This window comes from Onychostoma macrolepis, chromosome 14, assembly GCF_012432095.1.
Source record: "Onychostoma macrolepis isolate SWU-2019 chromosome 14, ASM1243209v1, whole genome shotgun sequence".
Classification (NCBI taxonomy): Eukaryota; Metazoa; Chordata; class Actinopteri; order Cypriniformes; family Cyprinidae; genus Onychostoma; species Onychostoma macrolepis.
In genome coordinates, this window is record NC_081168.1 from 19,728,134 (window position 1) to 19,754,459 (window position 26,326).

The window sequence follows — 26,326 nt, forward strand, 5'->3', positions numbered from 1 at the left end:
AACAAAACATTTCTTGTGACCTTATGTGAAGTATTATGACAAAATTCATTATGAAGAAGAATTGGACCTGTTCTGCAGCTGCATTAGAGCTAACATTAGCATCATGCTTCATAAAACAATTTATGAGATTAATAGTACACTTTTACTCAGAACTCACTTCAAACCACCATCGTGTGTTTGTAATAACTTCCTTTTGCGATCACGTGTGGAATTTGGTCGTTTACTGTTGTTAAAATATGCTATTTATAGCCTTTTATATCGCTGCACAAATTAGCATTTCAGATGTACACATTCATCTAAAAAAAAAAAATCACATACAGATATATCCTATCGTAATCGTGTGTTTATTATCTTATATAATTTCTTATATTTATTTCTGCTGTTTAAAAGCCTTAACATGTATGCTTTAATGAAACTCATGTTGTTTGTGATGTTACACCCGTCTCTCCGTTCTTAAGTTGCCAGGGATACATTCCAAGTATAATACACATTAGTAAAAGGATCTATTTTAATTATTATTTGTCTATATACACATTGGGCGGTCGCGGTACATTATAAAAGTAGCCAAATCACGGCTCTATAATTTTTCCTGCGACTGTATTTTCAAAATAGCCCATTTGTGCCACTGCCCTGGCAACACTGGTTCGCTGTACCCTCATCACACAATGATAGATGACCTTCTGTGCTGCGATGATGGGAAGAAGTTGGGGTCAAACCTTATCAAACGATTAATTTGCGTTAAAAAAATATTAACGCGTTAAAAAATTTTTGCTTAATCGCATGCGTTAACGCGTTAACATTGACACCCCTAATATTAAGTAAAGATCATATTCCATGAAAATATTTTGTAAATTTACTACTGTAAATATATCAAAACGTCATTTTTGATTAGCAATATACATTGCTAAGAATTCATTTGGACAACTGTAAGGCGATTTTCTCAATATTTAGATTTTTTTGCACCCTCAGATTCCAGATTTTCAAATAGTTGTATCTCGGCCAAATATTGTCCGATCCTAACAAACCATACATCAATGGCAAGCTTATTTATTCAGCTTTCAGATGATGTAGAAATCTCAATTTCGAAAAATTAACACTTAAGACTGGTTTTGTGGTCCAGGGTCACAAATGGCACTCTTGTGTCTAAAATGTAAATGTTTAACGAATGAAATTAACGTCTTGTTTATATCACAGTCGTAGTCATGCTGTTGGTCTAAGTCTCTGTTGCAACTGTCTGACTGAGATGATCAACAGGTCAGTAGGTCTTATTAGCTTTCATAAATTAACTACTGGCCATCTAAGAAATTACCAGTGAGAAGCATCATGACACACCAGGTTCCGGTTGCATAAACTGTTTAGACTAGTAGTAAAAGTTAGTCATTTATTTTTTTCTAAAAGGCTGGTAATAACTTTTTAAAATCAGTTACATAAAAAGATCATGTGAATACGAAAATTAATACTTATAGATGTTATTTGGTCAAACCAATTCTTAAGACACATTCTTAACATAGTGACTATGTTTATGCAACTGGCCCCAGACCCTTTTCCTGTCCTGTCATTTTTGCCATGTGACTGCTGAATATTACAAACATGAGACACTAAAAGGCAGTGTGTTACTGATCCAGCGGAGCTGATTGTTCAGACGGCTGGAACTAATGTATTGTCCATCAGAGAGATTATCATCTGCAGTCATCTGGCCACACGCACAGGCCACGGATCAATGATACCAGTGCAATCCACCAGTTAATGGACCATGATCCTCTCAATCTGATCTGAGACACTGTAACAAAACCCTGGATTTATTTGATTCAACTGGTACTTCAAAAGCAAGAGATATCATCTATACAAGATGCATGCAATTCAAATAACCAAGACGATGGCATGTGCCAGCACATAACAGCATGTTTACTGGAGCTAAACATATAGGCCAACATGCTGAGTGTAAACTTGGCAAATATCAGAGCCAAGTCATGCCTCATAGAAAAGACTTAATGTGAAGCAGTCAAGCATTTGGATGGAGGAGATTTTGTAGGCATGAATTCTAAACAAAAAGAAATAAACTGATTTTTTCCACATCACAAATTCACATCATCCAAAAAAACAACCAAATACTCAAATCAAATTTAATAATGCAACACGCACGTAAATGTTCTCTGAGATTTCCAGATCACAAATAAAGAGCTATCCAAATGATATAAAAGTGTAATGTTGTATTTGAAAGACATATTTTGAATCATTGCTTATTCGTCTGAGCCCCCTAGCAACGGCCTGAAGAACCACATCATTAACTTCTAACTTTAATGAGCTCACGACTTCCTCCTTTTGGGGCAGGGATCCTGTCTATTGAGGGCAGAGGATCTCTGCAGGGGTATTGCACAATGTGTGTATGTGTGTGTGTTTATGTGTGTAGGATGCTAGAGGCTGTAAGCTCAGGGTTTTATGAGCTGGTACCTCCTGTCTGACACAAATTTACAGAGAGAATTGTTTCCTGAGGCCCACACTGCCAATCAAACAATTCTTAAAACCATATACACATGTAATTGTACTCTAAAATTTAAAGCATATTTATGCAAAAAGTGTACAAAACAAGACCTGACAATCCTAATGAATTCTTAAATTACAATTTTTTATAGTTATTTATTAACAGATTTATATGTACTGTTTTCAAAAAATATTAAGCAGCACAACTGACACTGAAGACTGGAGTACTGGCTGCTGAAAATGTAGCTTTCCCATCACAGCAATAAATTACATTTTTAAATGTATTAAACAGAAAACAATTATTTTAAATTGTAATAATATTTCAATTTTCTCTGCATTTTTTATCTAATAAATGCAGCCATGTTGAGTATAGGAGACTTAAATAATCTTACCAACTCCAAATTTTTGAACAGTATTATATATATTTCTCACACCAAAAAACAAAATCTTCTGTAACGAATTCCAGTCATAACAGATTCCATGCCAAGCTCTATTATTACACCAAAAAAAAGTAGAGTTGGATCCCCCTCTATGTGGTGCATTGGAGATTTCATACATCATCATATGTTGGTGTGACACTATATAGCTGCTGACATGTGAGAAAGTCCTCTGGAAAACCTCCATTCCCTGATCCTCATTAACCTCTCTTGCCACAACTGCGGCCTTTCAGGCAGTATCAAAACAAGGCCGCTGATTAAGGCAAACCCGCCGTACAGGAAGCCTGTAAACATGCGGTATGAGTGCACAGGGTCAAGGTGATTGAGCTTTCCCAGCACAGTGAGTGGATGTGTATGACAGAAACGCAGGACATTTCACTGCGGAATTCACACAGAGAAGACGAAGTCACACTTTGTTGGTAATTCAATACGTTCAGTGTGTATATTTAAATAATGTCTGGCCAAATAAACCCCCCTCTGCCATGGGATAACACAAAGGAAGTGCCAGGCTAAACAACATGGCTTACTGATGCTGCCATAAATACAGGGTGACCAATCTGTAATGTCAAAATATTTTTATGGTCTTCATGGTTTAACAAGTTCTGTGTGTGTGTGTGTGGTAATGAAAAAAAAATATTATAAATTTTGAAATAACCTACTCAACTCAGAATTTTGAAGCCCACTCTATAGATACATATAATGAGATATTGCACACCAAAATCACAATTGTTTGTGTGTGTGTGGAAAAACACGATTTCATAGCATATTAAACCAACACTGATTTGCACTTAAGTTCTAATGAATTGATTAAATTACATAATTTCTTAACTTTATTTTTATTATTTTACTGAGAATTAAATGTAAAAATATCCATGACCACAGAACAGTTCCAGCTAAAATCTGAATTAATCATATTGACAACTGACAGCAACTAACAACAGCCCAAGGACTCAGCCAGGCCATGTGGTGTAGTGTGATTTCCTTGACATGTCTTTATAATTGTATAATGTAATGAGTAAAACATTTGATCAGCTGTTGAAGAGACTCTGTCAGTGGCATGAGAGTTTACTGACCTCTTTAAGGGGCCGCTGTTCAAAACTGTCTTGAAAGGAAGCCAAACTCTGTCCTCAATGAGTGTAGGACAGCTGTCCCCACACCCAAATGGACAGGATGACCTTGGACTCGGTGTATGGGCATGTACATGCTTGGCCATATGGTTGAAGGGGGGGGGACTGACAAAACCTCCCTTTGGAGACACTCATAACTTCATAAATAAAATACATAAGAAATAAAGGTAACACTTTAGTATAGGGGACCAATTCTCTCTATTAACTAGTTGCTTATTAGCATGCTTATCATTAACATATTGGCTGTTTATTATTACTTATAAAGCACATATTCTGGAGTTTATTGAAGCAAAAGCCGTAGTTAATGGTTTATTAATAGTGAGAATTGGACCTTAAAATAAAGTGTGACCGAAATAAGTAGTTATAATTAAAATAATTCTATTTAATTTAAAAATCTAAAACATTTTCCTTTAGGGTTAAGGTATATTTCACAGTATTACTGTTTTTGCTGTATTTTTGATCAAATAAATGCAGCCTTGGTGAGCAGAGACTTTTTCTCAAAAACATTAAACCTTAATAATTCCAAACTTTTGACCGGTTATGTACAAAAATAGGTAGAGAAAAAAGAGAGAGACAGCGAAAGAGAGAGAGAAGGAGGAAAGGTTAAGTAAGAGATGGTATGAGAACAGCTTGTACCATAATTCCCAGCTGCTACATGCCACGGCAACTTCAGTGCTACTAGCTTTTCACATCTGAAGATGGCTTTAGTGAACACTTCTTGCGCAGAATATTAGGCAAGCATGGGTTGCATTCCCAGGAAATGCATGAACTGATATGCATCAAAAGCAATGTAAATTTCTTTGGATGCCAAATGCATCAAACTGACACCATCAAGCAAAAGTTGCGGAGATGGACGAACCCCAGAGAACCCCAATCTCAAACAACTATTACAACCAAACTGAAAGATGTTCTTAAGAATTTCTGAACAGATATTTGAATTTCCAATCACGTTGTCCTCAGTTATATAACTATGGTATGCTGCCTCTTATGTCAGGTCATGTCACACTCACTCCACTGGCTTCCAATCTCTGCTAGGATTAAGTTCAAAACACTTGTCTTGGCATACAAGGCCGTCAACGGACATGCTGACGTCTAGGACCATTATTCGCCTACTTTGACTAATCACCACAGCACACGCATTTCTGTCTTCACACACAAATATTGGCCACAACTTCTTCTTTATCAGAGAACAGCAGAGTTTGAGTAATTAATTTTGAGTAATTAAAAATAGCACAGTTTGTGTTTTTAGCACTCTGAATCATTTTTCATCTAATTCTTCCAAGACCAAAACTATTATTCATTTAACTGCTAAACAGTTGTCTTCTTGACGTTTATTGTTATGTCTCTAAAAATTTAAAGAGAAACATCTGAGACTAAATTGATGCTTAAATGAAGCGTAACTGACATTTGATTTAATAATAATAGTAACATTTAAAACACAAATAAAACATCTGCAACCAGGTAAAAAAAAAAAAAAAACTTTTCAAAATTAAAAAAAAAATAGACACAACGAGCACAATAAGCTTTGTGCTTTTGATATGAAACAAAGTCTCATCTTCCAAATTCAGAACAATTTCTAACAACAAATGTCATTTTGGTGCTTTTTAAAGTGGTGTGACAGATTGCTTTAGCCACCTGAATTTCAAGCAGCAGCACAAAGTGCACGGGAACCAATCATCTCTTACTCTTTACTAGTAGTTATAGCACAAAATAAACATGAATGTACATTGTATAGGAACAGTACATTAAAAGAAAAGAAACAGTACATGTCGCTCATTCAATCTTTCAACTACAGAAAGACACCATTACAACAGTATAAACAATGTCAGCTACGTTTACTTAATAGGAAAGCCATTAAATGTCCATAGCTTATTATTAAGCTGGAAAAAAATAACTTGAGGAGCATTTTGCTTAAACAATCAATTGGAGAAACATGTCATTAAAATCAATGTTGATATAAAAAGTATGCACAATTTAAATGACTGTATTCAATTCAGTTTTATTTGGATGTTTATTACAGTTTTATTTTTACAATCCTTTTTGCACTAATAACAGAACCTTCATGTCATTTATCAAAACTCTAGACACATAATTCACAACACTTAACTTTTTCCAAATGTTTGGATACAATACACATGAGCCAAAGATCTTTTGTTTACTGAACTAAAATCACCGGTTCAAAATGACACAACTTAACATCAAAGTATTACTATTTCAAAATGCAACTCCCACATTTCATCTGAATTGAGTGTTTATTCATTTCATTACAATGATCTAACTATCAATTGATACAACTGCTCAAAATGCTACGTAACTTACATTACTCTTGAAGCATAGTTTTTTTATGTAAAATTATGAACAACATTACATGTTTAGATTATGAAAGTGAAGCAACTGAGGACTGAGTATGTTCAGGTGTGATCAGTTTCAAGATGATTGTTGTTGGGAGGAAAAATATATATATATCACATATATCTATATCATAGTTATCAGTATTTGTTTTGTAGAGGGTGATAGAGCTGAAAGCTGATGAAAACCATTCATATTTTTGGATGAGGCAGGCTTTACCCTGGCCATGACATGGAGGAGAGGTTGAGAGCCCAGCGGTTGAGAGGGGCCCAGAACGATGTTCTCTGGGGGGCCCGACCACCCCCCACTGAATGTGATTTTGAGGCAACCCCATAGCAAAATCAGTGCAAAGGGCCCAGAATTTCTAACAACAGCACTGAGTGCAATCATGGTTTCAGGCCCATCCACAGTTTATCACCTTGTATTTACCCCCATACTCTCCTTTCCTCACTGTAACCCGACTCGAGAGTTTTTCTCCACATGGAGGTGCTTCCACAATAGAAACCCTCTCAAACAAGTCTCTCTTCTCCAGGCCATAGATGATGCATGCAATGACATCACAGGAGACCAATGTCAGGCCTGTATTTGCCATGCCAGAAGACTTTTCCCAAGATGTTTAGCTAATGAAAACATCCATTATGATGTGGATGAGAACCTGTGGCCAAATCCACAAGACAGAGTTAATAAAAACATAAAGTGCAGTGAGGAACACAAATTTTTTTCTCATTTAAAGTGAGTTGATTATTTCATCAATAATTTTCAAATGTTTAATGATGCCAGTGTCTGTACTTTTCTCTCTAGTCTATTACAATGATGTATGAATGTGTAGAACCATAATGAAAGCTGCATCATGTGTTTTGTACTACTATATTTAATGATTGTACTAAAAACTACACAATGAAACTATGGGTAATCTAAAGTAATGTTCCTATGATATTTAATAATAAATGAGTTTTTTGAACCAATGCTTCTGCAAATGCAAGGCTTCTTTAAAGATAAGAACGCAATATGCAAAGTTTTGAACATTGGACAGCCTGTGTTACAAATAGCCTGTGTTTTGAGTTTTGTGTCTAGAGTTTTGAAATGACATGAAGGTTATGTTATTAGTGCAAAAATGATTGTAAAAAAAAAAAAACTAAATAAATGTGATTATTTAATTTATTGTTAAATAAAGTTTATTTTCAGTTTTTGCCTACACTAAAACTTTTTTGTTTTGGTAAAAAAATTGCATTTCTATAAATCACTAAGATGCATAAAAGATTTAAATATAAAGCAACAAACTAAAATTGAAACTAACTAGGTGGCCTGAGTGTTTTAGTCCAGCATTCCACGCATTCTTTATCTAACTACCACACCAAGTGGCAATTATCAACACAGACAGAAACATCTCAATATAGTCCTCGTCTCTGCGTGTGTGTAGTGGATGCATGCAAAAAGAGGATCACACACAACACTTTCCCTCTCACGCTTACCTTGGTAGCCTATAAATGCACTGCTCACGAAAGACTGTTTTCCTGGATGTTAAAAGTGCTTTCTGGTCACACGCAAGAAGACAGGATGCACCGTTCTGTGCGTTATGAGCTTATCAGTGTCAAAACGACCGGACTGGTGGATTCACAAGGCTTGCAGAGCATTGAGCAGCATTTACAGTCCCGTTACAGCTTACATACAATCCCATAATGGATTTTAGCATTAGCCAAATTCAGCAGAAAATCAGAGAATCAACTCTGCTCATGCAGAAATAATCAGTTGACCATTTCATTTTGTGAGTCAGGAATCAAATCAATCTGAATAAAAGTTTAGCAGTTGTTTATGACATCTGGCCCTGTGGCAAGTCTTTAAATGCGTCCTTCAATTGAGAAAAATGCTTGAATGGTTTACCAAACTGTTACTATGACAGAGTACTATTTTAAAAAATGAATAACAAACTGCTAGCGCTTCATTTATTAACAATTTCGCTGTGAGTAACTTAACGATTGGCCTGTTGTAATCTGAGAGATCTTAAGACAGAGTGGGTGGCAAGAAGGCTGCGGTTTTTGGAGGAACAAGCATTTCAAACCCCAAAGCTCTTTGGTTTTCATCTGACATGTTACTCAGTAGACAAATAATCCCGTAAAGTGTGCAAAAAAAAAAAAACTCAAATGGGTATGGTATGTGGTCATTGAAAAATAGTACATGTAATGCAAACAAGGTGCATTTGTGTTTTTGTTTTGTTTAGTTTTTCCTTTTTCTAATAAATAGGTATTATTAGGATATGATCAGATGAAATATTAGCATACTGTGAAATACAAACTATCTTTTTTTTTAAATAGTATGTTAAACAGCACAAACTACACAAAAATAACAATTTCAAACAGTATCATTATAATTTGTATGATTTAAAAAATAAATAATAAAATATAATAATTAAATTCTAACCAATACAAAAATAATTAAGTAATAATAATTCAATATTTTGTAAAAAAAAAAAAAAAAAAAAAAAACCTTGGCAGTTCAGTCAAATAAATCAGCCAAGATGTGGGGGGAAAAAATCACTATTTTCTGCTGCATATTGCACATTTTAGCAAATGTTTTCTAGGCATTCACAAAATACATATTATATGATCTGCAGCGATCATAAGAATAGTATTCTTGACAGCTTTAGTTGGCTGATTTTATTCAAAGATTTTATTCTATTATCAGTGCCTTCCACAAAAATGAGGATGGTGCTCGTATTCACTGCACAGATATTAAATGCTAAGAACAATTTATTCAGGTACCACTTTTGGTAAAGAAAGGGAAGTGATGTTGGAACGGTTCAAAAATCACATAAAAGCCTGTTTATTCTTTTGTTACATGCAGTCAGTGTTAAATCCAGCGAGTGCTTCACATATTTTTATCCCCTATAGCTGTCAGCAACCACAGGCACTACATACTAAACTGAGCTCATTTATATATTTACACCAGGTGCTACACTGTCCGTCAGTCACTGGAGAAGCAGTCAAAGAACTGATACCCAGTAGGAAGAGGAGGATGTTCATAACGTCACAGCGTACGTTAATTCCTAACATCTCATGCTGCGACAACCAGCACAGACCCCCCATCATCATTCCCCTTCTGTGTCAGATTCCTGTCCGGGCCGCCACCTTTGGATCTTTTAATCTCCCTCAGGGACTGACGGCTGTGGGGTCTCAGACTTCATAATCCGTTTCGTGACTGTTCCAGATACATCCCTCTAACCCTGGAGGTGACGATCCACACTCATTTCCAGCACCAGTCAGCGTGAGATGGGTTTAACGCCCTGATGTTTGACCGGGTGCAGTCTCAAGCCGCAGAGGGGAATCAACATCGCTAAACGCTAAAATTAGAAATGAGATTCTTGCTTGCAGTGGTTGAAACACACCGTATCTTGATCCGGACAATCAATTTAAAATAGTCCAAACAAGGAGCAACTGAGGCCTGATAGTGACCTTGGCATTCCGGCAATGACGTAAACACGGGCCAGCTGGACTGAACTGCACTGCCTGTCAGTCAAGACTAAAATTAATCAAAACAAATTGCTGAATTTGTCAATATATAGACTCTCCATGTGTTTATTACATATGATTTTGTAATAATTATACACATTGCAATGTAATTAACGTAAATCCAATTTAAAGTTAAATTAATTTAAGTAAAGGTAAATAAATTAATAAATTAAGTTGGTCACACAGAGCAGTTTTTGGTTGCGTTTATTATATCTGATAAAGTAAATAGCATTTGAACTGCAGGTTAGTTATTTTTGTTCATTTATAATATTTTATTTGTGTAATAGACCAAGTTAAAAGGTACAAATTACAGCATGAGAATGTATTCTGTATGCAAGACAGTTGGACAGTACAAACTGAAATCCGCCCAAATTAATCAGAAATGAATCAAAATTAGGAGGTCAAGGCAAACTATTAAAAACACACATACACACACACACGCTCTGGCAAACACAAGGTGACTTTTCTACAGTCAAGCACAACTCACAATGTCTTCAGAAAAGAAAAGAAATTATAGGCAGATTTATGAATTGTTCAGATTCAACAATGTATCCAGGGTTCATTAGCATGAAATGTCTGGGTCTCGGACACATGGCAACCACTTGGAAGCCCTTATGAAAATATGGCACATTAATGAAAGACAGCCAAGCCAAAGCCCAAAAGCCTGTTCAAATCTGCACCAACTGTTTTTTTGAGAACTTCTCCTGGCAAGTCAAACCAATTAGACAAATCAATGAGTGATTTAAGAATCATTTAATGTGCAATATGATTTCATCAGATGCTCATTTAGTTGTTCTGAGGAAATCCGTTCTTGTTTTTACTGATTTAATGAAGACTGCATGTTCTGATGATGAGCTTGTCTGCTCTTTCCGCTGTATTCAATTAACACGCTGCTCAAATCCACTGATCCGGATCTGTCTGTCACATCTGTCTGTTTTCATGTTTTGCTCACTTTCTGTCAGTTCTTTATGTTTTTTATTTAATGAAGACTGCATGCTCAAATCAGGAAGATGTCAGCTCTACCTGCTTTCTTCCATACAAGGAGTCAAGGTTTGGCTGGTTAGCATCAAAGGCTTCTATTATACCTGGAGAAAGTTATCGGTTAGCATTCATCTCAATGGCTGCTGAAGGACCCCCCAGAAGTTTTTGATTTGATCTTTACTCAACATTAAGCTGTCACTGCGGCTGCAGCCTTTCAAAAGGTACTAAAATGTGTCCTTTAGGTACTAATATGTACACTTCAAGTACTAATATGTATATTTAATGTACTATTTAATATGCACATTTTAGGGCTAAATAAGGTACAAAGATGTACCTTTTGAAAGGGCACATCCCCACTAATAGCTTTTGTACCTTTTTTTTTTTTTTTTTTTGAGAGAGAGAGAGAAAGATGCAATACAAAAAAAATTGCAAATACAAGCTACCTTGAAGGAACAGCAATGCATAATTTCCAAATCTCAAAGACATGAATTCATGAATCCTGATTTTGACCTTTGTCCAACCTGAGACTAAATACCAAAGCAGGAGTTCACTAAGAATGAACTGCATGCATTCTCTCCCTGATTTAACATTGATTAGCTAATGAAAATATGCAAATGTGTGCTAGATTGTGCAGGATGCAGACAAACTTTACTTGCAACTGTTAGTATCACTTCATCAATTCAGATTATTTTTAAACGATTATTTTTTTTAAATGATTATGAGCTCATTTAATGTGTATGGCTACACAGCACATTTAGTTTGGTCTGATTCATTAACAAATAACTCTCATGAACTGGTTCTTTACAGTGAATCAGCAACAAACAGCACAACCTTGTAGTCTGATTCACAAACAAATTACTTTTTCTTTTAGTGAATCAAACACATACAGCGTCACCAGTGTAGTTTGCGTCATGAATCAATGATTCATATGAGCCAGTTATTCTTAATAAATTAAGAACATACAGTCCAACCAGTGTAGACTCACGAAAAAAGGATCTTATTTGCCGTTTTTTAAGTGAATAAAAAACATCCAGCGTGACCAGCGTAGTCCAATTCATGAACAAAAAACTCTTATGAACCTCTCACTCAAAAAGACTCACCATTACTGTTTGAAACAGTCTAATGGATGTTTCACTGAATGAACTTGCTCAATCTCTCAGAGCAAATATATATGGATTGTTGTTTTAGCACACGATTAACAAAATAAAATTTTCAAGTCAGGACTCTTTAAAATGATTATGAGCTCATTTAAAGTGATTACTGCACATTTAGTTCCTGGTTAAACTGGATTGCTTGTGCTTGTCGAATAACACACAAGATTTTATTCTGAAATACCACATGCAAGTGGTGCAACTGTTTAATGAACCTAAACTCCAAACTGTCTGTTTGCATTTTCTTGAAATGAGCCACTCAGTCTAAAATGACCAGAAGCAAACATCCTAAAAGGATGAATACCATCATGTTTTATTGTTTTGCTCAGCGCACAGTGCAATTGCGCAATCGCAATTGTCTCACAGTTGGGGCTGTAAATGGTGAACTGCTGATGGACAGTTAGCAGTAGCTGTATCCTTAGAGGAGAGGCCAGGGTAATGAGGTCATCTGATACAGCCTGTGCGCTGATGGAGGTCTGGTCTTTAAAGAGCGGAGAGGGGGTGAGGACAGCGGGATATTGGGTTCAGGAGGGGGTGTGGGGGAATGGGAGCGGGTGTTGCATTGGTCTAATTGTCCAGCGAGGCCTGCAGGAGGCCCTGAGGGTATGTGCTCAACACTAACATGTGAGACATATTATAAACACCATCATCCCCAACGTCACCATCAGAAGACCATAAATTCACTTTTGAAAAGTTTTTTTTTTTTTTTTTTAAATACCTAACACCATACAAGCAATTTAATATTATACACAATCAAAATATATTATGCAAACATACATTGCTTGTCAAAAATAAATCATATTGTAATATTACAAAAAAAAGCACAATGACATTTTCAATATTTTATCACAAGGACTGGATCAGTTCTCACTTAAACGCATAAGTACTACTCTTTTGGTTTAATATAATATTTAACTGAATTAATGTGATTTTGCAGTCTGTGTGCTGTGAAAAAAAATTGTCTTTCTGTTGAGTTGTCTTCGCACGTATAAACAAACATACAGTGTGACAAATATGGTCTGATTCACAAACAAATAACTCTCTTGAGCTAGTTTCTTTTAGCGAATCAAAAATATACAGCATGACCAGTGTAGCTTGATTCATGAACAAATGATTCCTATGAGCTAACATATACAACCAGAGTAGTCAACTCTTATGAGCTGTTTCTTTTCGTGAAATAAACACATACAACACAACCATTGTTGTTCGACTCACAAACAAATTACTCTTTTGAGCCAGTTCTTTTTAGTGAATCAAACAGATACAGTGTGAGCAATATAGTCTGATTCACAAATAAATGAATCTTATGAGACAGTTTTGTTTAATGATGTAAAAACATACATCAAGACTATTGTTTGTTAATAATTAGTCCATGAGGACGGAGCTACTGGTTTGAATCATTTGAATCCTTAAAGATGCAGTCTGTAAGTTTTTCCTCTTTGTTGCCATCTCTGTTTGAAACTTGCAATTGCAGTTATTTGCGGAATTATCATCTTTACATGGGTTGTGCATCGACACGGCTCCTCAGCACAGATGAATCTAATGTTTTGAGGAGTATGTGTGGCTGTCAGTCACCGCATTCACTGTACTTCGGAATCACAGATTCTACATCTTGGAAGTAAGACCCAAATAAGAATTTTCACCGGAAAATATCATCTGAACAAGTAAGAAACATGTCTGCCACTTTTGTTATGACCAACTGAGGGGAAAAAGTATTACAATACATTGTGCTACCAATTAGAAAACATTGTTACAAGCTTACTGTTGGGAATTGACCTATCGGTAAGCCCCGCCCCCCTTAGTTACTGTTGCTCCCTCGGACAAACAAATGGAGTTGCTCACTGTCTTTCAATGACAGCTACAGTGTGAAAACCTTGTCCCACGATGTTTTTGCACAATTTTGGAAGGCCACCAAATGGGAATTAAATATTCCATGGAGGGATTTATAAAATATTTATAAATAAATAAATACGGTGGGTAACTCGAAGCAAGGGTTTACAGATCACAATGCAAGTGGGAGAAGTCTCATATTACGGTCGGTCATCACGATCGCGGATGACAACATGCAGGATCAACACTGTTCATGTATCGCAGGGAACGATTAAATTAATGTACATTTAACCAGTTTAATATGGAGAGGCACTGAAATGTAGACCTACGTTTGTGTGTTTTTGACCTAACACTGTACAAGACGCGAGAACAGTCCTCTATTTAAGTTTGTACGTTAGCATGGATTCACTAACTTTAACGTTAGCTAGTTTTAGCCAGAGATACCTTGCTAAAGCACAAGATAACATTAACGTTCTGCTTGAGCAGATGAAAACTGTAACTTAATGAGTGTATGACAACCAGAAAATGAACGTTTTTGTCTTCATTTGTATTGGGGTGAATACTTAGGGACATTTTGCTCTGTTTTGTTTGGATTGAGGAAATGTAATAAAATAAATTATATCGCCCATCCTCTCAGGATACCTGGAATCAGTGTTACAAGTACCCCAGGCACATCGTTTTTCCATTTTTGAAGCATAAACCCCATAAAACCAATGCGAGCTTCGGATCTTCCAATGTTTCTCTATGGCGCTGAAACTTAAAGATGTCCGAGTTCCGCTCCCCGTGCAACTGATACTCGACTGCCATTGGCTAGTCTGCGTTCGAAGGGGAGGGGCTTACCGATAGGTCAATTGGGCTAAGGTTTTGAATGCTGGTTGGTTCTGTACTTGGCCAAAAATTTATTTTGGATCATTTTTAACCAAAAAAGTTACAGACTGAAGTTTTAACTAAATCGTATCGGTTAGTGAATCAACATCTGACTCACTTACTAAACTGCAAGTTGTGTGTAGGCACAATTTTTATATGACTACAAAAGTATTTATGCCATGAGATCAAAAGAAAAGGTAATTTTCAAGATTATTGAAGATTCTGTCAAGTATCCAAATCTTTGACTGATCTTTGACTGATTTGACCGAAAATTAGCCATTATTATGCCCAACATGAACGAGAAATAAGAACTTTCACACATTTCAGATGCCTTCGATAGGCTTAAAATATCTTGAACTGAGTGTCCAATAAACCGTCAGAATAAATCTTAGACAGACAACAGCTGACAATCTGTCAGCATAGCAAAGTTACTAAATATACTGGACAATTATTCTACCACACAGGACAGGATCGTTTTCTGTTTTCCTCCACCTGTTGACAGAGTATTATCCTCCACAGCTCATCTGATGTCCACAGAGAGGAATAGATGACTCTACTTCACCTTCTATGAGGTCAAAACACCTTCCACTCACACACAAGGGTTAAAACAAATAACTCCTGCAAAACCAAACAGCAGGTATCACAAGGTTAAATGTAATAATTTATGCATTTTGTGTGGTGGTTTACCATGGGGTTTGCTGCCAAACATTCATACACACTTAAGAGCTAAACCTTACAGTCTGGGGATTCTGGGACCGCAAATGCTCAAAGATATTGGCTGACTGCATACCATAGAAATTTTGTGGTTAAGACTGTTCACCAATACACAGTGAGAGCTATTCACAACATCTGGAAAAACATATATATATGTATAGTTGGGACCTGATGTTTGACATTTTTTAACATAACCTGGAAGAGCAAATTGCATTCATGAATATCATGAGATTGGGCCAGGGTGGTTATAGTTAACCATAAATAAAATCAATATTAATAGATTTTTTCCCCTGCTACCTGAAAAGGCAACATTTCTCATTTTTGTTTCTTTTAACTAAATGTATTAAAATAACTAAACAAAAACCAAAATAAAATAAAAAGACTATATAAATTATATAGACATACATTAAAAATAACAAAAATCATCAAAATTAATAAAACTGTAACTCAAAATTTAAATGCAAAAAAATAAATAAAAATGAATTCAAAAATTTTCATTTATTTTTTTATTTTTATTTTTTGGAGAAAAGACGTTTTAGTTTCATTGTATTATTTTAATAAACATATTTTATTCCCTTTTTGTCAAATACTGAGAGTTTGTTTGCATTACCAATTCTAGTTTAAGACCATTAAGGATCATTCCAGGCTCATTTAAGAACCTTTAAGACAATCCACAGAGAAACAGCAGGCTCTAATCACAGTAATTGCTCATTGAAGCCAGTCATTGCTATTAAAACACATTTAAATGGATTTTTGGCTCAATATCAACAAGAAGGATTTTAGCAATGCTGTTCTGATTAAATGCTCCCCTACTGCATACCTATAGCATATCTGTCTTATTAACTCGCTCTCGGTACAGACCTCTTTGCATTTAGTCTCAATCCTTAAAACATTTATAAATAGGCTACTGATAAACACTGATTTATATGACACATTTGAGAACACCACTGAACATATAATGAGGATAGATAGGCTTTTAGCACAAACCTCATTGGATCTCTTTGGACTACTGAAGTGGTTTGCTCATGTCTGTTGTGTTGAGCAAAAGGCAAATTAATGACAACCCCCTAAAAGCATGAAGCCATTTGCTGTAGACTCTGAGTAAATTCAACAAAGCCAGTTTTACAGAGGTAATAAAAAAAGACTACAACCCATAGTATTTCCGTTTCATAGTTCCCACAGACAAAACAAAACATGCTGAATCCATGAAGGACACAAACTAATAACCCTGTTTTAGAGATTGAGAGAAACAAAACAAATACACATATATTTTATACATTGAACAGGTAAGTAAGCTTGTTGTAATACCTGCTGTCCTTCTCAATTGTCTACCAATGGGAAGAGTTTTACAGAGTGCAATGCTTACAGCACACATCTGGATCTATGAAGTAAGTCACCAGAGCATTGAACTTTCAACCAGTAATCAACTGTTTTTCATATGTTTAAATGGACGATAATCTTCTTGTAACGTTACATGTCAGCTAAAGAGGCGCACGACGATGAGTAGAACAAAAGAAAGTCTTTTATTTATAATCCACAGTAGAGTGGCCTTTTATTGTGGCCAGCCTAAGGCACACCTGTGCAATAATAATCATGCTGTCTAATCAGCATCTTGATATGCCACACCTGTGAGGTGGATGGATTATCTCAGCAAAGAAGTGCTCACTAACACAGATTTAGACAGATTTGTGAACAATATTTGAGAGAAATAGGCCTTTTGTGTACATAGTTCAGCTCATGAAAAATGGGGGCAAAAACAAAAGTGTTACATTTATAATTTTGTTCAGTGTATGTATATATATTAAATATCCATATATGAAATATTATCTAAATATATACATATATAAATATAATATTATCACATGAAATAAAGATATATATGAAAACTATCAGAAATCAGAACAATTCCATATATTAACATAACACTGTATCTTGCCATACAAATATGCATGTTTATGTATGCATGTATATATATATATTTAAGATTAAAATAAATACATAATTTAAAATGAAATAAAACACTTACTAAACATATTTTATTTGTGACTATTAACTGACATCAGAGAACTGTGAACATGTGAATGTGTTCTTAAATGATTGAAATATTAACTTTAAAATCTACTTACTTCAGATAAATATTTTAGGCCAAAGGGGTTCGGCTGACAAAAATGTTTTGTAATCCCTGACTTAACTAAAAATTAATTAAAGGCAAGGCTGTATGTCTAATTGCTCAGTACCACAAAATAACTCTGTTTAACAATCTCAATTAGCTTACAAGCTCATGTATTTTCCTTTTCTTTATGTGTGCAAGTTAAGGCTATGAAGAAAACCAGACACACATACATTGGTAGCATGCAGGCTCAAACACACACACATTTACACATTGAGAAGAAAGACAAGCACTAACTTTTTTTAACAGGTGCTGAAAGATTCTCACTCAGGCAGAGGTCCAGAGCGGCCCATGCTACTGCAATCTGAAAGTTATAAAAACACTCCTCCTGCCAAATGGGATTTTAGAGGTTATGCTGAAAGTTTACGACAGAACACTTCACTCGACTGCGGTTAGAGAACGACAGGATAGATCGATACTTAATTGTAAACGGGCTCAAAAGCGGTGAGGAAAAATCTGAGTTCTGTTAGTCTTTAAAGTGTATATCAAGGGAGCAAAAATGGCTTAAATGATTCAAGAACGAAAGTATCATTGTAAACCATGTCTAAATCAATTTTCTCTGTGTTTATCTTTAAATAATTCAAAAGATCTAATAACACCATTTTTCTCCAGGCTGTATCACTGGATTTTAAAATATGCTATTCATTCATTTAAATAAGGACCGTTTAATGACTTTTAGGTTGGATGGTTTGAATGTTACAGACAGATGTTACCACAGTCATGTTTCAGCTCAGTTTGGGTTTTGGTCCACTGAAAACATCACAAACATGTAGATATATGAAAAATGGTGAATACAACCAACTTTTACATTTTATATAGAAAATATAATAAATATATTTTGATTTACAGGGTTTTGCTATGTAGTTGCTAGGATGTTCTGAGTGGTTTTTAGGTGATTGGGTAACACTTTACAATAAGGTGTCATTTGTCAACTTTAGTTATTGTATTAACTAACATGAACAAACAATGAACAATACATTTATTACATTATTTACTCATCTTTGTTAATGTTAATAAAAAATAGAGTTGTTCATTGTTTGTTCATGACATGTTAGTTCACAGAGCATTAACTAATGTTAACAAGCACAACTTTTAATAAAACGATTTTAATAATGCATTAGTAAATGCTGAAATGAACATTAGCTAAGACTAATAAATGCCGTAGAAGTATTGTTCATTCTAACGCGAGCAACTAAAGGGACATGGTTAGCTTCTTAGCAGTAGTCTGTTGCATTACAGTATGTAAGATTTCAGTTACCACATAAACAGAGTAAGGAGAGATGACTGAGGATGATGGCGAAAGATTTACAGATCTTGAGCACCACTGACAAGCATCTGATCTTGTAAAATGTGTGGTAAGTACTGCCGCTCCATAGTATAAACAGAGTACGTGCGATCGCGAATCTCGAAAGCGAAAGTGAAACTATAACGCGATCGACCGATTGTTCAAAAGCAGTTTCAGTGCCCCGCATATTAATTGCGGCTCCCTGATGCCCGCATTTTATATACAGTATAATTACCCGACGATATAACTGCGAGAGAAAGTATTGAAATATATATTTTCCTCCCTGTGTTTCCTTCCTGCTGTGAGCTACTGAAATGAGCCGCACTGTGAAACAGCCAATCAGAGCAGAGCTCAACATTGAGCCGCACTGAGAAACAGCCAATCAGAGCAGAGCTAATTATTATTCATGACCCTTCCAAATAAGCCAATAACAAACCATTTCATTCTAGGGAGAAATCCTAGGGTTTTAAATGGACATATGGACATAAAACCGTTTCTGGAGATTTTTTGCCCTTACCTAAACCACATACATTCTATGTAGATATCAGAGAATAATTTAAAATACTGTATCAATGCATTCTATGGCACCTTTAATATTTTAGTGATAAATATTAATACCAACCAATATGAAAAAAGAATCTATTGTTGTTTTTTGGACATACTGCCAAGGTTTGTATGTGTGTGTGTGTGTGTGTGTGTGTGTGTATAAAAGTCTGTAAGACACATTTTTGCACATTTTATCATCCACTAAATGAAAAGCTTGATAAAATATTTTTAACATTATTTTTTTATATCTGGCCCAAGTCATACATCTAGACCAGGGGTGTCAAACTCAGTTCCTGGAGGGCCGGAGCCCTACAGAGTTTAGATGCAACCCTAATTAAACACACCTGATCCAGCAAATTAAGTCATTCAGGCTTATTTGAAAACTAAATGGTTTGTGTGTTGGATCAGGGTCGGAACAAAACTCTGCAGGGCTGCGGCCCTCCAGGAACTGAGTTTGACACCCCTGATCTAGACGATCAAGTCCGCGTCGCTAAAATGCAAGCAGTTATCAGATTTCCCAGTCTGGATGAAGCTGCCCAGCCTTGTCAAGGGAACAAAATTTGGGTTCAGTATTGAATTCATATGGGATAGGATCTGTATATGGCCAAATGCCAAACAGCTGTAGAAACTGCAATTTAAATGCAAAGTAAATAAGTTCAGATATTTTAAACAGGATTTGAGGTAATGGCGTGAGAACAGCTCCCTGCAATTTAGATCAGGAGAGACAGGTGTATGTGTGTGTGTGTGTGTGTGTGTATGCTGGAGGAGAGCAATATCAGAGACATGTACGTGAAGTTCAGTGGCACATTTGATGTGTTATGTTCATTAAAAGCCAGTAATATGTTCTCAAACTTCACGCTGTGCAGCAGACTGAGAAAGAGTGAGCCAATATAGCGCTTGGATTTTTCAAATCAACCTCAGGGACATTTTAGACTGCATATTAAAAGGCAGCTTGCACTTGAACTTTTTTTAAATTAACATGTCAATAGAACGTAATAGATGTATTAAATGCAGTGATAAATATCAATATCAACAATATGAAAAAAATATATTGTGGTTCTTTGCCATTTCACCAAGTCCTAGTCTAATCAAGAAAACTTACTTGAGAAAGTCAGAAGTGCACATTGCGGTAGCATGCAGCTGTATACAGATGTAGATCTGAGATCAGGTTCAAGTTGGGAGTTCAAGGAGAATCCATTGTGTGAAGGTGGTAAGCCTCTCAAAGCAACTGATGCACACAAGCGTAAAGTGTTAACCGTTTTTCACGCTCTCCCTCGTTAAATTTAATGGCAACTTTCCATGTCACCTGTAACTCTCAATAATGAAACTTAACACAATATAATCACTTCCATTCCCCCACCCGCGCCTCTCGTTCCCATGCAACACCTTGGCACACTGGAATTTTGTGACCTACAGTAAGAGCGCTGTGTCAGACTCCACACAGGGGAAAGCAATTCTGGAATGCGGCCCACACGTGGTCACAAAGCTGATCAAATTAAATCATTTTTAACGATAATTAAAAATGCCAGTAATGAAATCATTCTAAGCTACCCAGTCCACTGCACAAGAGTGTTGTACAAAATTAATTTTCCATGCTGTCTTTGTTGGGTCTTAAAGAGACATGCTTTAATAAATTCACCCCATTATCAGCCTTGAACTCCAGGGACAGTAAAGGTCATCAGGCACATGCGGGTTAGCAGAGCCTTCTATTTTAGTTAATACTGCAAGCTATGCTGATAGACAGCTTGAGATGCCACACTGCAAATCTCCTCCGTACCAAAGACTAATCATACTCCTTGTACAGTACAAGCCTGCAGGCAAAAATGGCGAGATATATTGAGATAATATTGTGTGTTCACTATTATTTGTTGGATAAAGGTGCATTTGTTCATTTTTAAGGACAAAATATAATTGAAATCATAAAAAATATTTAATTGTAATTTTTTTTATTTTACTTTACTTGCAGTATGAGCCTTGAAATTGGCTTTTGTTTTCGTTGAGCCAGAATGTGAAATTAAATCATATTTCTATGTTCATTTGGATGAAGCACATTTTTACAATATATTTACTTTAATCTCAATGTCACTCATGTTATTGTACATGATTCATACATACAATATTTCCCACTGAATATTGTTTTTAAGTCAAAATATGTCACATTAAAGAAGTTAAATGCATTTGAAGCAGTTTCATGTTGTTTTTAAACCATAAATCTGAACACACCACCTGCCCCAGTGAACCGATAGCTAGAAATGTTTTATAAGCGGTCGGGGTCGGTATGGTTTAAGTATTTAGACTCTGTTTCAGACCACCGCTTTACACCAACAGGCCTGTGAGCTGTTTATTTTTCAGAGGGAAGAATGCAAAGAGTGTGGTTTTACAAAGCAAACTTTAATAAGATGCCTGTTGAAAGACAAGTAAAAGGTGAATGTTGAGGTAAGCCATGGAGATTTGGTTTGGTTGAGGGGTGGGGTCAACATCCTTTGCTCCTCTTAACCTGCTTAGTCATTTTGACAGTGCTCAATATCATCAGTAATATAAAAGATGGCTTAACATTAAGTGATAGTGGGTCCTGGCCTAAAAATGCAAGACAGGAGAAAACATGCTATATGCCAATAACAATTTGCATAAATATTAATAATATTCATGAATAAATAAATAAATGATTGCTTTATTCCAAAATAAAAGTTTTTGTTTACATAATATATGCATGTGTGCTGTGTATATTTATTATTTATATATAAATACACACACATGCATGCATATATTTCAGAAAAATAGGTTATGTTTATATATTAAATATATTGATTATTTTATTATAATATAAATTATATAAATATAAATATAGACATGTAAATACATGTAAATATTTTCAAAATATATAATGTAATGTGTGTGTATTTATATATACATAATAAATATACACAGAACACACACATATATTATACAAACAAATACTTTTATTTTGTATGCGATTAATGATTAATCGTTTGATCACAATCTTAAACACAAAAAAGACAATATTTTAAAAAAAATCTTTAAACAAAAGTTTGCATATGTGATTTTGTTGAATGCCATAGGCTACATACAGTATGTGATACATCAGGCTTTTTTGCTTTTATAGTACAATATAGAATCTGGAGCTCATATTCAAGTAAAAAGTTTTTTTTTTTTTTCAAATTGAGAAAAAGTATGCAATCTGATGCAGTTGCTGATATTTATATGGCCAAAACTAAAGATGAAATACTGATAGCTTGTAATATAAATCAATGAGATCTTTATAACAGACTACTTGCATAAAAAAAGCATATAAAGAACAGTTGTATCAGTTCCTCAAAATCCTGATATCATATTTGATATTTACATTCAAACATGATTTTTCTAAACATGACTTAAGCATAATTTTTCTAAATGACTTAACATGATTGTTCATCTTGAAATATTTCTAACAACATAAAAGATGTTTACTCTTATGTTTACTTTATAAAAATCACACAGCGAAAATACTAGTGTCGCCACTTGACATTCAAGGCAAAATCAGCACTGCCTTTATACAGCAGTTCTGCACAGATGTGCATGTCCGCATTCATAATCGCATACCACTAAACAAGTGTGAGTATGTGTACGTGTGTAATAGAAGGAAAGTCCTAATTCCTAGTTGCATGTCTCGTCTCTTTTGCACAGCCGTGGGCAGCATATCTAATTGCACCACTTCCTAGTGAGATATTACACATATGCACATGCCCTGGCCGGATATTTTAAGCCGGACCTTTTGGAGGGATGAAAGTAAATACAGTGCTGAGTCCATCAGATCCCGCTGCCACACCCAAAACCCTCTCTGATTTCTGAGCGCTGCTAAAAACCCATCCAGATTAAGCGTTTCTGACACCTTTTGTATGTTAATACCACTTACAGCCATTAACAAGTCGGCGATCTATTATTCACTGGGGTTTAATATTGTAATCTCTAGCAGGCGAAATATGAAACGCTGTATTTCCCTTTTGTTTCAAATGAGATGAGCCCAATACATTCAGCTGTGCTTTGATGTGCCTGTATGATATCCTGGCCACTCTTTCTGTCCACTTAAGACTTTGACTATGCAAAGGCAGGTCAGAGTTCACCGAACTTGAACTTCCATTTGCAACGGAATGCAAAAAGTCTATGAATGAGCTCGCATTTCCAGTCACCCATGTACGCATGCATATGTGAATTGACATCAAGGAAGCACAAAGTCTAGTAGTTGCATTTTTTGATTGAAAAGGTTGTTTGACTAACATGCAAAGTGACCAATCAAAGTTTTAGTTTTAGTGGATCACTGTCATGTTTTGATCAGCTGTTTGGAGTCTCATTCTGACGGCACCCATTCACTGCAGAGTATCCATTGGTGCAAAATTTTTGGGTGAACAATTTCTTTGATTAATAAGTTCCACGGGAATCAAAACCTCAGTCCTGGTATATGTCTGCTGTTTAAGCTACATAATGCTATGAAGCATCATTTAGATACCAGCCAGCAAATCAGATTTGAGGTTGTCAGATCAAGAAATTGCTTGCCATTTTTTTGGGCAGCATGCATCAGATTTTCAGCAGGTGGTCCATGAGCATGACTTTTGAGGATGAGAATTCTTTTTGAGAATTAATCAGAGACCCCTGGCTTTAGTCAATCACTACAAAACACACACCACACCTACAGCTCAGATGTTTCCTGAATAGACTTGTGCATGTTGCACGGTGACGACTTTCGAAAAAGAGTGACGAAAGACAATAAATCCTTAGGGCAATAAATGTAGGAAAGGGGAGAAATACATCCCTGACCTTGTCCAACCTTTACAAGGACTAAATAGTGTGAAGGAGAACATGCAAGCCTGAAAAATGAGACAGGGAGATGTGACCGAGTTAAAGACCTCTCGTGCTTTCATTTGAGAGTTACAGCTTGTTGTCAAACAGGGCCTGGTGTTTGGTGGAAATGGGTGATAACAGACGGGGAATCGTTTAGCATGCAAGGACAACCATCTCAGTCGACAGGTAATTAGGGAGAACTCACTCCACCGTGGAAATGAATAGAGGAAGTAGAAATGAAAGAAGCTATGTGCTTAAGGAGAAAGGCATGACAGGGACCTTCTACAACTCCTGCAAGTGCATTTCTACAGTTTTGGTAACGTTTAGAAAGTAAAAAACATCACAATTGTGGTTGGCATGGTCAATACTTTCCCATTTTAAAAATGCAACTCTTCAAGGGTGTTTTAAATAATAGTTTTTATTTTTATTAAAAGGCTTTCGTAATCAATAACAATGGCAAAAACCCTAAAATAATAATAATAATAATAATAATAATAATAATAATGATAATGTGTGGGTTAAAAAATACAGAATTCTCCAAATTAATTTTTTATATATTTTACAAAACATTTTAATATTTTTTTTGTCAAAGCCTAAATAATGGCATTAAATAATATATAACAAATAATCTCAATAATTAAATAATAATAATAATAATAAGGTATGGGTTCTTGAAATTATAGCAGAATGAAAAATTATAATAATAATAAACAATAAAATAAAGTTGAAAAGGGATGAAAAGAAATTAAAGAAGTTTAAATACATTTTCTCAAATTTCATTCTGTTTCCCACACAGCGCTATCGTATGGCTTCAGAAGACAGAAAAAAATGTACTTTATCATACTTTTATGGTGTTTTGGATCCTTTTTGAAGTTTAAAAACATCATTAATTGCGACTGCATTGGAAAAAAAAAAAAATCTACTTTTGTGCTCAATGGAACAAATAAAGTCATTCGGTGACTCTCATCAGTGTCCTTCCAAGCAGCTCCTGTAGGGGGCGACACTATTACCTGCCCAGAGAGCTTTGAGCTCATGTCTGTTGTGGAGACAGAAATACTTCTCCCTCTGATCCTGCCTGCCAGGACCGCTCAAAACGCTTCAGGTTTCAGGTGGCAACCATTGCTTCTAAAATGAAAGGGTCTCACCTTACAGTTCGGTGCCTCTGTTGGGCCTTCTGCGGCACTACCCACACAAACAAACAGAAATACACACTCACACAGACGCATACTTGAGGCCCCTTCACACACACACTCACGCTCAGAACCTATAAACAGATGCTTATGACCTCCCTCTTGTCCTGTGACATCAATATCTCCCCTCAGATGTGAACCGGCATACATTTATGGAAACATTGGATTTTATAGGCACCATGACTCGATGTAAAGAATGATTGTGAAAAAGAAAAAGATGGACAGCAGTTCCTCGAAGTTTCTCAATGCACCCAAACTCAAGTTACCACCAACCCCATCTTTAACAACCACATTTTGTGACAGAGGAGCCAAAAAAAACTCTCCGCAACCACCAATTCATCAATATGCGACAGTTCCACATTTTCTCCTTCCCTCTGTATTTATGATCACAATTGGAAAAGCACAGAGCTGTGTAAAGTGAACTATAATCATGGTGATTTGTAATTGCCTTAAGAAACCCTGCATTCAACGAACACTTATTCAAATTTTTAGGGCTTGTTGACGTCCCGACTCCAGTCAGTCAATATTATCACTAAATAAACTCTAAAAGCATGAAAGGCTGATTATATGACTTCTAAACAGACATTAAACATTTAAGGTATCTTTATAAGGATAATATGAGAGACATGAAAATACAACAGCTATGTAGGAAATCAATTGACTTTACAGTTAAGCATCATTATCCAAAAACATTTATTTGGAAAATGCTTAAATTGACCAATCGGAATCTAATATTGCTTAATTAGTTACAAATCTGATCTACAAATCTCAGAAACCTGTACTTTCAGTTCTCTAATCTGTCCATCTCATCCACATCACAGCTTTGCAATCACTGTTCAAGAACAAGACATTGATG

The 26,326-nt window shown here is 35.6% G+C and overlaps 1 protein-coding gene across 1 annotated transcript in view; it reads right to left on the reverse strand.

Moving 5' to 3' along the window:
• col23a1a (collagen type XXIII alpha 1 chain a) overlaps positions 1-26,326 on the reverse strand; it is a 130,734-nt gene that overhangs the window by 102,629 nt on the left and 1,779 nt on the right. The gene's annotated exons all lie outside the window — the stretch shown is intronic.